This window comes from Anastrepha obliqua, chromosome 5 (assembly GCF_027943255.1).
Source record: "Anastrepha obliqua isolate idAnaObli1 chromosome 5, idAnaObli1_1.0, whole genome shotgun sequence".
Lineage (NCBI taxonomy): Eukaryota > Metazoa > Arthropoda > Insecta > Diptera > Tephritidae > Anastrepha > Anastrepha obliqua.
In genome coordinates, this window is record NC_072896.1 from 82,882,369 (window position 1) to 82,899,950 (window position 17,582).

The 17,582-nt window shown below is 39.9% G+C and overlaps 1 protein-coding gene across 1 annotated transcript in view; it reads left to right on the forward strand.

Annotated features, from left to right (window-relative positions):
• The first annotated feature begins 2,342 nt into the window (after window positions 1–2,342).
• LOC129248306 (protein drumstick) overlaps window positions 2,343–17,582 on the forward strand; it is a 62,819-nt gene continuing 47,579 nt past the window's right edge. The window contains exon 1 of the mRNA XM_054887802.1: window positions 2,343–2,432. The gene's annotated coding sequence lies outside the window, so the exon portion shown is untranslated. The remainder of the gene's footprint in view (window positions 2,433–17,582) is intronic.

Below are 17,582 nucleotides of genomic sequence, written 5' to 3' on the forward strand. Positions count from 1 at the left end.
TTCTAGTCTCTACAAAGCGTCAAGAAAGGGAAGAGCGACAATGGGAAGCCTATGAGGACCCCCCATGCGCCAAATTTGGAGTGTCATAGCAAATATATTATATATGTACATACCTTTGTATGTATGAATAAAATCTTCCGCTTCATTCCAATTATATACAGAGGAATGTATCGACGTTTCTTGCATAATTGATTGCGCATCTACTTATCGGATCACCATAGGACAACAGTAGCCAGAATTATTGCAAAGCACATTTCATCGAATCAGCGATAATTACTGGATCATTCTCGCCTCGCATGTGGGGAAGCAGAGAATAGAGCCAATATCTTCACCTTGGCCAACCGAAGCCATAATTCAATAGCCATATGACAGCGGCAAAGTAATGCACTCGTAGGTAGGTCTGCCACTATAGGTGCCTATAGATATACTTAGATATGCGCATACACACATTCATACATACACACATTCATACATACACATATACATACATACATAGGTACATGCAACAAGATATATGTAAGTATATGAATGTTTATATATTTATGCGGTCAGTAATCATAAAAATCATAATAAATGAAGTTGAATTTATACAAAATTTAAATGATTCACAATGGTTAGCGTAGCGTGCGCAGCGGGTGTTCAGGTATTCCGGCGTACGGGCGTCAATTCCGTGTGGTAAGAGCGGCAATGTTGTTGTGTGTGCCTTACTGCCCTGCTGATGACTTTTGCTAAGCAGTCGCAGCTTCTCAGTTCCGTTTCGTGGTTCTACTCTGCACAGTTTGATATGATATGCCCATCGGTTTTTGTTGTTTTTTTGTTTTTGTTTTTTATTTCCTTTCGTTTCGAGAATACTCGTCCAAATAAATATATCGAATGACCACAATTTAAATATGGAATAGCAGTAAGTTGCAAGCCATTTGTTTGTTGATATTCATGCAACGAGCGAAACAAAAAAGTGAGAAAAGAATTCTGTTGCGGAAAACAAAAGAGGTAGAAAAGTGCTTGAAAATCACATAACGAAAAAATATATTGTCGAAAAAATTATTTGTTTTGTCATATAAAATTCTGAAAAAAGAAAATAATGGCTTCATATAATTTATGGTTTAATTTATACGGCAAGCTAAGGTTAAGGTTGATTTTCGGGTTTGACGATGCGCGCATGCGCGGTGTAAGGTGGGTGAAGCGGAGCGTTTGAGGATGCCTTATTACGATTTCGACACTATAGCTTACGCTATAGCTTCTATAGCTTATGTACATATGTGTGTATGTATGTATGTATGCAGCCTCATGTATGGCCAACTGCATGTTAGCAGCGCTGAAAACGGCAGCAGAAGCTGTAGAAGCAACAAGATTTTTGGGACCCCCAATGTGCGGGAAACAGCGCCACCGTTATAGCCACCGACATCGTTTTCACCAACGCAACAACAAAGACCTATATAGACATAGCATACAGACATACATATGTATGTATATATTAATAAATAGTGCCACCAACAGGGTAACAAGCCGAATGAGCAACTGAACGGTTCAGCGCTATTTAAATGCAAATAAATGTAGCAGCAATAAACCACATTTGTTTCAAACAACATCAATATGCCACACAAATAAGGAAGGACTCACACACACACGCACAAATGTATATTTGTGTGCGCATATAAATATAAACCACTTCACCAGCGCAGTCACATCATAATAAATACTGAAGGCAAATATTTGTAATAAAAATCGGAGACGAACAATGACAACAACAGCACGCAAACGCTCGTTAAATGGGCTACCCGTCAGCGTTGCGTCCATATTCACCTTGTTTTGCATATAAAATGTATTAAATTTCATTAATTGCCAAATAAAATATAAAAAATGCGCTTGTGTGGGTTGTGTTTTAATGTCTCTCAAAAAACCAAAAAAAGAAAAAAAACACAAAAAAAAAACAAAAAAAAGCAAAAAAACCGAAAAACGCATAACAACAAATCAAATCACAAGCATCATAAGCAGCACAGCCATCAAAATCAAAATCCAAATCCACAGCAGCAGCGTCAGTCCGTCAGTCGCACAAGTGTGCGCTGCTCGGCTTTCAAAAACACGAATTGGAAGCTGCAATGGAAGCTGAAACCAAACTGATATTTTCCCATTTACATTTAGTTGAAACGTGTGAAACCAAAATGGTATGGATGCGCGTGTTTGTGGGTGAGGCAGGGACGGCGCGCGGTGCTCGGCGGGCGAATCGCACTGAAGTCATTTACATATACGAATTCACGGTCTGCGCTGATGCTGATGTCAATCAAATGCCAATATTTCATAGCGGTTCGAGCTGTGCGCGTTGAGCGTTTCGGTTTACTCAACTTGTTTCATTCATTCATCGATTTCAAGCGCGTCACTGGTCGATTGGATCACTGAAAGCGCTGAAACAGTGGAGTGCACGACACAGATATGTGAGTAAATCTTTGTATTACCATGAAGTGACTCATTTGGCTTAGGAATAGTAACATTTCAATGCTGTATTAGTTGAGAGGGCTTCAGAAGCGTTTGGCTTTGATTCAGCCGAGGCGAAATTTCTTGTAAAGTTGTTGAAATTTTGGGCGTAGAAATGTTTTATTAAAACTAGCAAAACTGTCCACCTCGCCTGAATTGTTGAAAGCTGATCGCGTGGACAGCGCGAGCTTAATATTTGATTTTGAAATTGTGGGCAACATGCAACTTGTCTGATGAACTGAAGGGAAAAGATTGTCTTAAGAAAACCAATCTGGCGGAATGTAAGAACTGGATGGGCATTCCCTTGCTCAGTATGATTAACAATATAATCGTACAAATCATAAACAAAAGACTTTCAGCGGTGCTACAACCAGAACTCAGACAGGAACAGAGCGAACCGTTCACGCATCGACCACATCAACAGTCTCAGAGTTATCGTTGAACAGTCAGTTGAGTGAAGGACCTCGGTCTATCTCGTCTTTATAGATTTCCAAAAACGTTCGATACTTTACATCGCGGCCTGAAGATCAATATGCTGAAAACCAAAGTCATACAAAATGTCTCAATTGATGGCATCGATCTCGAAGATGTTCAATCTTTCTGCTATTTAGGCAGCGTTACATCGGCCTGGGAAGGTTCGAGCGATGATATCAAAAGCCAAATAAAGAAAGATGTGGCGACATTTGGCTCTCTGCAAGCAATTTGAAACACATCACACATTTTACGACGCACAAAACTGCGAATTTTTAACTCCAAAGTATACTCGACTTTACTTTATGGTTGTGAAACGTGGAAAGCGACGTTAGCTGACACAAGCTCGTTGCAAGTTTTTATAAACAGATGCCTTCAAAAAATTCTCGAAATATTGTGTACAAATATTATCTCGATTGCTGACTTGTGGGTCAGAACCCCGCAGAAGCCAATACTATTAGAGATCTGAAAGAGAAAATAGGGCTGGATTGGCCATATTCTACACAGAGGAAATGGTGATTGAACAAGGACCGCCATTGACTGGAACCGTCAAGGAAGTAAGCCGCAGAAACCCGCGCCATGCAGCTTAGCTGGGGTGAAGTTAAGATATTGACGCAAAACAGTTCCGAATGGAAGAAATGCGTTGTGGCCACATGCTCCATATTGGAACTCTAGCAATTTATGATGATGATGAATCTCTATACAATTTAACAACTACAACAAATTAACTCTCTCAGGAGAAAATATATCTCACGTAATGGGGTAATGGGGGGAAAAAGAAAGTTAATTTTCATGATAGGGGAATAATAAATAAATTTTGCGGATTTCTTTCTGACCCTGTTTAGTCATACGAACTGTACACTTATGTGTACGGTTAAGTATTCTGCGGTTGCATCTGCTTGCGAAATTCTGTTGCCAGTCATCACCTCCATATAATCGAAGAGATTCATCCACCTTGCGTATTTTTCCGATCTACACATTTATTGTCGTACCAACGAACCACCGACACATTATTGTCTGACATAACGGTGTACGATGAACCACGGCATTATATTTCCAAAACTTTTTCACTCTTTAGCTCAAGAGATGTGCGGCATTTCATGGCTACCATTCAGGTTGTTGACTGCTTCGTGTGAAATTTTATTGCCGCCTGGCTATCATCGAAAACGTAGATATCATTTCCAGATATCGCATCACACTATAGCAGTGTTGCAGCCTGAAAGACACTACAGTAGTCCGGGATCCGAAAAAAAATGAGATCCCAGACGTTCAGAGTATACACCTCCGCCCACTCTGCCCTCGAGCTTTGAGCCATCTGTGTATACATGAATGGACGCGCCCTGTCTTACATCGTCCCGTTCCTACTATTGCCTTGAGGGTCGGAGAGCCGTGAACGTTGTAAGGGCAAGCGTAGGCGGTAGTGCATAGTCCATCAGTCTGGGAAGGTTCAAAAGAATTTTATCGTGACCGTAGTCCGTGTTTGACCACTGTGTTAAGCCTTATTGCCGCACTGCGCGCGATATATCTTGCCTGCAGATCTAAGGGAAGGAAGTTTAATGTCGCATATAATGCTTTCGATGGTATGGTAAACATCACACCGAATTAAAAACAGATGCGAGTCTCTGAAACTTGTCAATTCACCATACTACAATACCATAGCAGAGAATTGGCCTACCCACTGCTGTGTAGAGCCAATGTATCATTTTGGGTTCCAACCACTATTTTTTCCCAATTAGCCTTCAGCAGGAGTACAACGGTGGCATAGCTTTGCGTACTCTATCTGCGACTGTGAGTCGCCAATTTAGCTTCTTATGCAGTACAAGACCTAGATATTTTGCTCATTCTGTTACTCTAAGGGATTTTTCCGCAAGGAATATTTGTTTAAGAGCAGGTGTTTTATGTTTCTGTTAAGCAGTATCAGATCCGTTTTCTCGGGATTTACTTCTAGTCCTCGACTTTTACTCCAAAGTGATACTCTCGAGAGATCTTTGTTGAAGATCCCATAATGTTGCAAGGCGTTTTCGCGAGATTACTATTACAATATCATTGGCATATGAAATTATCCTACCTCCAATTTTTTCTAATTCCTGAAGTAGATTATTGACGGGCAGGTTCCACAGAAGTGGAGAGATTACCCCATCTTGTGGTGTACCGCTGATCGGAAATTTCTTAATTGATGTTTCGCTCAAATTTGTGCTTATCGTCTGTTCCGTTAGCATTTGCTCTATAAACGAGACTAGAGCACTGTTTACTCCCATTGCCGTTAGCGAAGTGGAAAGCCCGGCCCGAAGTCATTCGGTTTCGTATGTGTAGTTTTTCCTCCTTTGGGAATGAAAACCTCTTTTGCTCTTGCCCATTTTTTGATTATATAATTTAGTCGTATCGCCGCCTCAAAAGTTGAGACGAGTATTGGTCGTTTCAGTAACGTAAAACTAATTGTCGTGAGAACGCTTGCCGTAGATCGACTCACCTTCGGTCGCTACCTCAGCAAGAGCGTGAAAAATATTGTTAGCCAATGAAAGCAAAAGAGACCAAGTTCACTCTAACTAGCCCCAAAGAAGAGAGGAGTAGTCACTGTTTCTTCATCGAGTCCTAATCCGACTTACTTACTTAATTGGCCGTAACAACCTGTTACCGATTTATAGCCTGCCGAATAATGTTTCACCAGGTGTCTCTGCTTTCCGCACACCTTTCCCATTTATCACCGTTTATATTTGTTAATTTCGATCTGTGGTTCAAGACGCCGTAACTACTTGCGGGACGCCAGAATATTCTTGGCTTTGACCTCGTTTACCGTCAAATCCAATCGTGCGGATTCCTTTTCAATAGCCGTAAAATCGACGGCGACATCCTTATCTAGACGGAGCTTTGTGTGCTGCGCAACGTCAAACTACACAGCCGTATCAGCTTAGCACGGATACCGAACTCAGACATTATGCGATAGAGCTGGTTGCGAATCGGGTTATCAAAGACTGCCTTGTAGTCGACGAATAGGTGGTATGTGTTAACTTGGTTCTCATGGGTCTTCTCCAGGACGGTGGAGCGGACAGGTCTAAAATCGGTCTCGTATGGCCCAAATAGGGATTGGGCGTAAGTTTTCAGTTTATCGCATAGCAGGCAGGATAGAATTTTATATGCGATGGAGATAAGGCTGATCGCTCTGCAGTTGGCGCAGTTTGTGGGGTCGCCTTTCTTTAGGATAGGACAAAGGGTACTGAGCCTCTAATCACCGGGAATGCTTATTGCCTGCCATATCAAGCCGATAAGTCGGTGCAATCAACTCATCTCCTCCAACTCCAATCCACTCATCTCCCAAACAACTCATCTCATCAAGCTTTAAACAGCTCACCAGGCAGGCGATCAACTCCTAATAAGATTTATTTCTCTGTTTTAAACAAAAGAAGAAATGCCACATCAAGAATAAAAAAACAAAGGATAGGCTACATTGATTTAGGTGTTTAGGATGTTAAAATACTTAATCAAATGCAAATTTCATTTTTTAGTTTTTGTGTTTTTCTACTTAGTTCGAGATTAACAAATAACTTCAAAGCGGATTTGACAATCCTCAGCTAAAGTGTGAAAAACATTTTGGTAGTCACTGCTTCTTAATTTTCAACTATTTTATTCACAACAAAGGTTTGATTGAACTTGTAGTATAAACACAAATTTATCGTTTTATTTCTCGACATTCATAAATATTAATGAAACCGTTGGTATTGAATTGCTCGATTCGATCGAGGTATGCAAATTGACGACCCAACCCAATAGTCACCTCCCTCTAGTTCGCACTCCAGTTGGCTTCCTCAAAGCATAATTTTTATTGTATTCAATAGTGAATATGTGCATATATAAGGTTGTCAAAAAAGTCTTGCGGTATTTCCGCAAGCTTGTCTTTGCAAGCGCGTAGTTCTAGTTGTATTCGTCGCATCGGTTCACGCTAGAGCTTTTTGGAAAACTCTTTTCACGTACTAACACGTGTTTGATTAATTGTTGTTTGCTTTTAGTCGTTCGTGAGTTATAGCCTCGCAAACATGGAGCAAAATAAAGAGAAAATACGGAATATTTTACAGTACTACTACGATAAAATGCAAAAATGCATCTCATGCTGCCAATAAAATTTGTGCAGTTTATGGACCCGATACAGTTTCCATTTCCACCGCACAACGATGGTTTCAACGTTTTCGTTCTGGTGCAGAGGTGATCGAAGATGCGCCACGGTCCGGAAGGTCTGTCGTCAAAAATTGCGATAAAATCGCTGAATTGATCGAAAGAGACCGGCATAGTAGCAGCCGTAGCATCGGCCAAGAGCTGGGCATGAGTCATCAAACCGTTATAAACCATTTGAAGAAGCTTGGATTGAAAAAAAAGCTCGATGTATGGGTGCCACACGACTTGACGCAAGAAAACATTTTTGCCCGTATGGATGCATGCGAATCGCTTCTGAATCGCAACAAAATCGACCCGTTTTTGAAGCGGATGGTGACTGGCGATGAAAAGTGGGTCACTTACGACAACGTGAAGCGCAAACGGTCGTGGTCGAAAAGCGGTGAAACTGCCCAGACGGTGGCCAAGCCTGGAGTGACGGCCAGGAAGGTTCTTCTGTGTGTTTGGTGGGATTGGCAGGGAATCATCCACTATGAGCTGCTCCCCTATAGCCAAACGCTCAATTCGGACCTGTACTGCCAACAACTGGACCGCTTGAATGCAGCACTCATGCAGAAGAGGCCATCTTTGATCAACAGAGGCCGAATTGTCTTCCATCAGGACAACGCCAGGCCACACACATCTTTGGTAACGCGCCAGAAGCTCCGGGAGCTCGGATGGGAGGTTCTTTTGCATCCACCGTATAGTCCGGATCTCGCATCAAGTGATTACCACCTATTTCTATCCATGGCGAACGAGCTTGGTAGTCGGAAGTTGTCCTCAAGAGAGTCCTGTGAAAATTGGCTCTCCGAGTTTTTTGACAATAGGGAGGCGAGCTTCTATAAGAGGGGCATTATGAAGTTGGCATCTCGTTGGGAACTCGTCATCGAACAAAACGGCGCATATTTGACTTAAATCGCATTATTATAACCAATTTTATGAACAATTGAAAATTCAATAAAAATACCGCAAGACTTTTTTGACAACCTTATATAAATAATATACATACATACATACTTACAGTAATGGAGCATAGTGCGGTTGCTGTTACTGCTAATGCTTTTAGTGTTTTATACTGCTGCCGGTGTGGCTGCTGTTGTTACCGTTGCTGCTGAAGATGTGGTAGGGAATTAATATTCAGTAGTTCATTGTTGTCATCTTACGCATACATATTTATTTATAGTTTCGTCGATAGATACTTAGAAATTAAAACAAAATAGTATCTAAAACTAAGTAAGTGGGTCCGTACGCGTGTGTGAATGAATGTAGGTATGCATCACTAATGTATGTATAAATATTTATATGTATGTATGTATACACCCATAAAATGCCAAGCAACTACATAAAGCGTTAATAATAAAAAATAAAGTTGCGATCCGCAGATCGCACCGCTCATAAATTGTCGCCGATTCATCCAATTTGGTAGAAAATAAATGTCTACGCTGTGTTGCCATGAATAGCCGTAATTTATGACAAGACACAAAAACAAAGAAAATAATCTCTTGATTTTTCAGCGCTTTTTTAGCCTCGCTGTCGCGAATGCCGTTGCTGCGTTGTTTTTTTTTTTTTTGTTTTGTGCTGCCATTTAGGCCATTCGAAGTGGTGGTCAATTACGTTGTCGCAAGCGTTTTGCGGTAAGGTGTGGGGCAAGCGGCAGCACTTTGTGGTTGGTTATGCAGCCTCTGCCGGCGTTTCGAATGCTCGTGTGTGGTTTGCTGTGGTGTGAAAGGTGTACTTATGGTTATTGTGAATGTTTATTTATGTTTTTTCTGTGGTTGCTGCTGCTGTTGTTGTTGGTGCTGTAGTATATAGGAGGCAGCGTAAGTCCATTAAGCGCACCTCTAAATTAATTCATTGTCTTTAATTTGCTGATGACACATTTTCATTAATAAAACTAACAAGTCTGAATGCGCCCATTGACTGAATGGACTCAATTGACCAGCAAATACACGCCGACTGGCGCAACAGCTCAAACCGCTTTGATACCTATATACTCGATTTTCAGTTGTATATGACTAAATATGTACAGGGTGGCCCGAATGTGGTGTAGCTTTTCGAGCTACAGAGCTTACTTTGACACTACCGCTTGACCAGATATTCACAATACGCCAAGTCTTGGAAAAGACCCGTGGAAGGAGAATCGACACTCACCATTTCTTCGTCGATTTTAAAGTAGCATTCGAAATGGAGTTGCCTTTATGCCGAGATGCCTGAATTTGGTATCCCCGCAAAACTAATACGGCTATGCAAGATCGTATCACACCCCTCCTCCTTTACGGGATTACAATCTGGTGGACGGCTCTCGACAAGACAATAATTAGAAACATGCTTCAGGGTTCGATGTATGGCGCTTGTATGCATCAGTGGCGCTCATAGAACTACATCCTCTGATGCTCTGAATACTCTTTTCTTCTTACCTCTCCTAGATTGAGTTGGTAAACAGAATGCAGGTAAAACTGCTGCTCGACTTGCCGCAACTAATCAATGACGCAATTTAGGGGTTGAACCTACTCGGGCTGGGTCCAAACAACCTTATTGATTACTGCTTGAATGAACCATAATTTAAAAGGTTGTTTAGTATGATACTATGTAGAATTCCAGGCAGGTGTGAGTGGGTTGACAATTACATGGTCGAAAAGACTGCCTACGGTGGCTTTGATGGCTCAAAGCTTGACGATAAAGTTGGCTTTGGTAAGTAGTAAAGTCCTCCCTCGATCAAAAAAACGAACTCAGTGCAAGGCTCTTATTCTGCGTGTCCCTTCATATGGCGCAGAAGCTTGGACGATGGCAACATCCGATGAGGCGTCACTTGGAGTGTCTGAGGAAAGATTCTGCGGAATATTTTTGGAACTTTGCACATTGGTGGCCGCGACTATTGTAGGCGATGGAACAATGAGCTGTACCAGTTTCAAGGCGACATAGACCTCGCGCAGCGAATAAAGACCCAACAGCTTCGTTGGCTGGGTCATATCGTCCAAATGGAGGATACAAACGCTCCGGCTTTGAAAGTATTCGATGCGGTACCAGCTGGTCTCCTCTGCGTTGGAAAGATCAGGTGGAGAAGGAATTAGCTTCACTTACTGAGTTCAGAAGAGAAAGAATAGACATAATTTTTGGCCAGGAACCTCCCGCGTAAATGAAGAAACCTAAAGTTTTCTGCCTCTTTCGAATGGCAGATGGTTTTTTATGAAGAGCTTTTTCATGGCAAAAATGCACTGGTCACCGAAGGGCGTGCACTATTAGAAAAAAATCTTTTCCATCGTTTAGTGCTTCATTCCAACAGTGGGTTTCGCATCGCGTCTACCACCCGGCAGCTAAAGTAACTTGAGAAATCTTGCAAAGTAAGTGCTTTGTTGTCCAACATGTGCAAAGAAGTTGTGGACGAGGCGCAGTATCATCTCGTCGGCTTTGTGGATAAGCAAACTTGCCAGAATTCGTGTTTGCAAGCCCCGCAAATGGTTTTCGAGGTTACCTATGCATCAGTAGCATTGGTACAGTTTGATGTGAGCTTGGGAGCGGTGGCGTCATTGACCAATTTTTTCTCGAAAATATTCGATAAGGTCAAATGGCAAATTTTTTTGCCTATGCATTGCTTCAAAATAATGAAGTGTCCATTCAACTTGGCGTGCCGGTGCAGGAAAATCTTGTTATCGCAACATTAAACCAACTGAGTTCACTTTCGTTAGATACTCCAGAGTCTGAATTCGAGGAATATTATAAATTCAAGAAGTTATTCATGAAGCGCCACCAAAAAAGTCAGCAGGGTAGATGATATTAAAATAAAAATATCAAAAATATTAATGTTAAGATATCTGCCTAAAGAGGCAATACTATTTTTCACCTTTATAATCGGGGTTGGGTATAGTGCACTAAATAATTAAGGCAATAAGGGAATAGTTAAAACCCTGAAAAATAGTGTCAATGAAACCCTTATTTTAACTAAGTAACTAAAAATTAAATTATCGTGCAATTTAGTGGTAGTGCAAAATGTCCAACCCTGTTTATAATAAACTCTTGAATTACTCTTGAATCACAATATTTTCCCAATCAACAAGCCTCGTAAAGCAACCAAGTTTGCTCGTAGTTATCAACCTATTAGTCTCCTAAGTAGTTTGAACTTAATTTTTGAAAATGTGATTAAACGAAAAATATCTCTATTCATAAATCTTATTTCGAATAATACCAAATGAACAGTTGGCACTTAGGTAGCACCACCGTACAACGCATCAGATTGAACGCATCTCTCATCATCATCGTCATCAATAGCACTACAGTCTTGTGCAGACCAATGCTTCCACATCTACGGTTCTCCACTCCGATCGATACTCTGCTACGTCTTTCCAGTTTGCGAATCCCATTTTCTACAAGTCGGCTGTGGCCGCATCAGTCCAGCATTTGTTTGGTGTCCCTCGACCTTTGTGGTTGGACACTTGCCTATGGAAAGATATACTGGCAGCTATCCATTTGGGTGCTCTGTAAATGTGCCCCAGTCATCTGATTCGTTGACATTTTATGAAGCGTACTGCATTTTCATTTTGAATCAGAGCGTTGAGCTCGTGATTGTATCCTAGCCGATATGTTCCGTCACCTCGCACTGTGGTCGAAAATTCCAAAAAACGCACCAAAACCTCGAAATATTTTTGTCACCGATCGGGATACAATTGACTTCACCGTGTTTAGAGTGCGTTACTGTCGAGATGTTTTAGAGGATAGATGTTCCCGTGCATTTGTTTTGAGCAGGCAGCCGCTCGACCTTGAACGTTCCGATGAATGGGCGTGACCCTGCAGTATTGCTTCGCGCGTGCATCCGAAAGTTTTTGTTTATAAAAAGAGTACAACTATTCCGAGAATATGCGGGTCTGATGGATTTTCCTCGCGACGGTAAGTGGAGTATTTATATACTAACTTGGAATGATAATTTTGATATTGGTGCCTGTCAGAGACGTCCAACGAAAGGATTTTATTTCTCTTTTGTTAAATAAAAATTTCAATATTTAGTGAAAAATTAGTTCATGAGTTGAACCGAGTTGAGCTTAGAGTCTTAGAGTGTCTACAATAAAATAGCGATTCAATCAACTGCGGATTCTTGCGGATTTACCTTAATGAACGATTTTCGTGGTATGGTATTCTCGTGGTGCGGACGTAAAGGAAGCTTTAAAAAAGCGTAAATCTGAAATTCAAGAAGCGTTCAAAGTTGAATTGAATCTGTTAGTTGACCGTCCGAAGCCTGGTATGGGGAATTCCAATGATGGGAATACCGCGAGACGTTTCTTTGAAAACTCCGAAGTATCCTGTACAATTCTTGGCTTGAAGAAAGAATTATTCGACCGACTTTACGTTATTTTACAAGTTCTATTCAGCGGTTTTAATGTAAATGTACCGTTATTTGAGAGCTATTGCACAGAAACTACCAATTTATATGTAACTGAATATTTGTGGTATTATATGCCGACCACTGTCCATAAAGTTCTTATCCATGGCTCAAAAATTATCCAGTCCGCTATTTTTCTTATCGGACAGTTATCAGAAGAGGCACAAGAAGCCCGAAATAAAGACATTAGGAACTACAGGGAGCACTTTTCTCGGAAATGTTCTAGAAAAAGTACAATGGAAGACATATTCCATTTGCTTCTGGTATCTTCTGATCCCCATATTTCTAGTCCAGCCGAAAAAAGGAAAGGCATTATCTTCGGAAGCGCTTGCATTGTTGAGTTATGAGAGAAAATCGATAACGATGATTAGAGTGTGATGTAGCATTTTGTTAAGAAAACATGTTTATCAATAAAACATTTCTTCTTTTCTTTACGTGTTATTTCCATTATTTTAGGAGTTCACCTTAAACTTATAGTATATACAAAATTAATTAGCCATTCTGCAGCTGCTATTTTGAATTTTGAAACATTAACATCATTTTCAAATTCATTCGAAAATGTAAGTATCAGTTGATTTCGACTCGAAACACGATATTTTTATGACAGTGGCCGCCATTTTGAATTTTGAAAAATTAACATCATTTTCGAATTCAGCGACCCCGAAAACCTTCAGGTAAGTATATTTCATTAATTTTTATACACGTTTAGTGGTTTGGGGCGTTTTTTGGAATTTTCGACCACTGTGCCTCGGCAGAAGGGCCATTTATTTTTCTTTTAAACCTCAGTATTTGTTCGATACCTTTTGTTTTAAGTACCCATACCTCGCTGCTGTGAATTAGTATGGGTCGTACAAGCACTTAATACTTTGCTATCTTTTGAGCTTTTGGTGGCAATCGGGACTTGAATAATTTTATGTGTGCAAAGAATTCTTTATTTGCCGCGCTTACTCGATCATTTATTGTTACGGAAGTGTCCGAATTAAATGCATCTCTAAGCATGTAAAATAAAACATTGAGAATAAAAAGTCAATGGAATTCTTCTGGATGGTGAAAAAGCATTTGATTTTCAGTTTGGCATAAAGGACTTATGCATAATATATTTAGCTTTCATTATCCACTTTCAAAGGTTTTTGACCAGTCACTACTTTTGTGTGTGCTTAAATAATGAATACTCCGACCTGGATTACCGGCTGGAATCCCTCACGGATCAGTACTTTGTCCCTTCTTGTACACTATGATTTTCCAAAATTTGAAAATTGCCAAATTCAAGAATTTATTCCCAAGAGTATGGCAATGACGTAAAAAAAACTACAGAGCGCATGAATAAATGGAATATTAAGGGGGGGCAGCTACTCCAGACCATGAGTTTTTCAATCATTTTTTGCGAAAAACTGAGAGTATTTATTACCTTAAAATAAACAGCATATTAATACTCATGCTTAAATGAATATATGCAATTTTTTTCGAAATAAATAACAAACAAAATGGCGGCGCTACAGCTGCTCAAACGTGGCTCCTTTAATTTGCGCCGGGGAATGTACTGCCTCTTGTAATCAACTGCAATCAACCAGACACAATTTTTTCATTAAAATAAGTTATACCGCTTTGCACTTACCAATTTTTAACAAACAAAAAAATACAAACTTGAAATGAAAAAGAAAAAAATTACACTTTTTTTATAAACAATTTGATGAAAAGAATATTTTTAGTGCAAATTAATATAAAATTTGAAGTACATGCGAAGGTTAATATATTAAAAAATTTTTTAGTTATATTCTACAGCGCGGAAAGAACGAATTTCGCGAAAAACGCGATTAAAGTTTTCGTTCTTGCTCATCTTTCGTTCGACGCTCATCACTTCACTGACTTTATAGACTTTTTATAAACATAGTAAAACATTGAAAAGCTATTCTTTAGAATGTAAATGAATTTTTAAAGCAAAACAAAAATTGAAAACTTGAAAGGGCTGAAGCAGCTGCCCCGCCTTAAGCTTAACGCCAGTAAAACACAAGCCATCGTTTTTTACTAGAAAACGAAGAGCTCTGTCAAGTAGATTAGAGTAGTTTTTCATAAAAAAAATTATATATTCTGAGCATATAAAATCCATACACTCTTTTGGAACACCCTATATATGTGTATAAACATACTTAAATATGTACATATGCACATAAAATTGCATGTGGGCGTGCAACCACATTAAGATTTTGACTTAGTTGTAAAAATTTGCTTTTACCCGAATACGAGAAGCACTGCCTGGCTAATGGCTCGTATTTTTATGTTCCATTCATTCATGAAAACTCTTTTGAAATAAGATATTTATAAAAACATAAAATATATACAAGTAACTGATATGATGATTATTTCATTTCTTCTTTTTTTTTTGACTTAAACCTGTAAAGTATTTATACCGAGTGTTTGGCGTGTCAGTTATGGGAGATGTTGCGTTTTCTCGAAATTTCCTCGATTTTTATTGGAAATAACGTCACTTCGTTTAATTCGTTTCACTACTATTGGGTTTGCTTGCCGTTCGAAAATTCAGCGTTGGAAGAATCGATAAATATTTGTAGAAAACAAAAATGTTTGTATTTCCTTGACGTCTGTGATTATATTATACTTCAAGTAGTGCGAACGTCTTTTCTTCGCTCTGAATCTAGCCGATATTACTGTGTGAATATCTTAATTTTGCTCTGTTTCCATATCAGAATATAATTTTAATTTCGAGATATTGGCTCTTACTAAGTAATATCTGATCATCTAATAAACATTCAAATTCAATTATTAAGCTCTGCCCCAGCCTGGCGGAGATTAAGCATGCAATTAAGAAGCTGAAGCTCAGCAAAGCTGCGGGCGAAGATGGCATAGAGCCTGAACTAATCACTGCCGACCCGCAAATATTAGCGGAAATTCTTCATCCCCACATCGCCGCTGTCTGGAGCAATGAAAAGCTACCCCCGTCCTAGATAAACGGCATCATAGTGAAGCTGCCCAAGAAAGGCGACCTGCGTGACAGCGGCAACTGGCGAGGAATAACCCTACTCATCACCATCTACAAAATTGTAGCCGTGATCATACAAAGCAGGCTCAAAGATATCGAACGCTCCTTAAGATACGAGCAAGCTGGTTTTCGCCCTCACCGAAACTGTGTTGACCAAGCCAACATTCTTCTCATTACAGTAGGACATTCAACTGAGTGATGCGCCTCGCTTTACATGCTGTTCGTCGACTTCAAGAAGGTATTCGATACAACCAAACGAGCCTCAATATGGCTGGCGTGGAGTAGAAAGGCAGGTCCCGCTAAGATTACCCGGCTCAACAGAGCCTTTTACGAGAACTTCGAACATGCAGTGCTCCACAACGGCAGCATCAGCGATCCATTCACTACCAACGCAGGCGTAAGGCAATGTTGTCCCCTGCCATTATAAGCCAACTGACCCTGCCCAAAAAGGTATCGTATGGAGTTTGACCAGACATCTTGAGAACCTGGACTTCGCCTCCTCTCTCACAAACTCTCTGACATGCAAGCGAAGGCGGACAAACTAGTCACGCTCACGTGAAGTCTGCTCACGGCTCACGCGTGAAGTCCGTATTATTGTACGGAAGCGAAACATGGTTGATCTCTAACCCCATCACAAAAAGGCTACAATCCTTCTGCAGAATATTCTGGCCAAACACCATCAGTAACGACGCACTGTGGAGATTAACGAACGAGGAACCCATCCTTAGGCAAACCAAACGCACAAAAAGGCGATGGATAGGTCACATATTGAGAAAACCAGCAGATAGCATCACGAGAATGGGCCTGGACTGGAACCCGCAAGGGAGCAGAGGTCCTGGTTGACCAAAAAACACTTGGAGAAGGTCGATGCTGCGCGAACTAGCCGATGCCGACATCTCATGGGACGGCGCAAAAACAACCTCACAGAACCGTGTACGATGGAAAAGGATTGTCGAGGCCCTATGCTCCCGAGAGGAGTGAACAAGGAAAAAAAACCTCCCTAGTTCGATCCCAATCTAATATGCGGTTTTCATTTGATGACCTTCTTTTGATTGCCCCATTAAAAGACTTGAGCGTATCCAAAAGATATTTACTCGCTTTGCCCTCCGATCTCTGAATTTTGTGGACCCAATCCCATCGTATAACGGCAGATGTAAGTTTATGAACTTAATCAGATTTAAGCTAATCAACTCACTATTTTCCCTCTCATTTACCTTGGTTGTTATTAATGGCGTAATCGATTGCCACTTTCTTCCAGAATGCATTCATTTTCACATCCCTCAACGTTGTCTTCGGAATAATGAATTATTTTTCTTGAAACAAGCTAAAAGGGGCTATGCTAAAAATGCTCCCATATAAAGAACCTTAAGGGAACCTGGTGGTCTACAAATTAAGGTTTTTTTTCGATATTTTAAAAGAATAGTATCTTAAGAATATACAGTGAAATTTTCATGCGGGCGGTCCGCGCGCTTCTGTACCTCAAAATTTAAACTCATTTATCTCGAAACGACTTTTTTCGGCCTGGTGTCAAAAAAAAAAAAAGAACACTTATTTAACCGAATCGTCTGAAATTTTAATATGTTGTTCACAACATCAATGGCTATTGCCTGTAGTAGAATCATATTATTATTTCAATTATTTCGTATTTTTTTGATTACAAAACTGAAGAGTCAAATTCAAAACTGCGCCATTTCAATTTTGTTTTTTTTTTGTTTTGTTTTTCTAGTACAGTCATACAGATTAATAATTTTTTTGGTTTTTGTGTTTCAGATAAATAAAAGAGCCAAAATGGACAACACCGTCCAAATCAAATTTTTCGGGAGGGTCAACTTCAGCGCCATTTTTAAAATTATTAAAATTAAAAAACACTTTTAATTTTTTATGTAAAAGAAGTTAAATAAAAAGCCAAAAAATTAGGATCTAATACACAAAATCTAAATTGTGGTTGTTGTGTAGACTAAGTAAATAAATAAATATGTAAATAAAATTGCTTAATGTGGCCCTTGACAGTGGTCAGAATCTCTTAGTTGCCATTATATACAACGAATGCTATTGCTATTTATCTATGCTTAATACAGGGTGGCTGATGAAAGCCGCTACCAAAAAAAAATTGAATAACTTTTTTTCTTT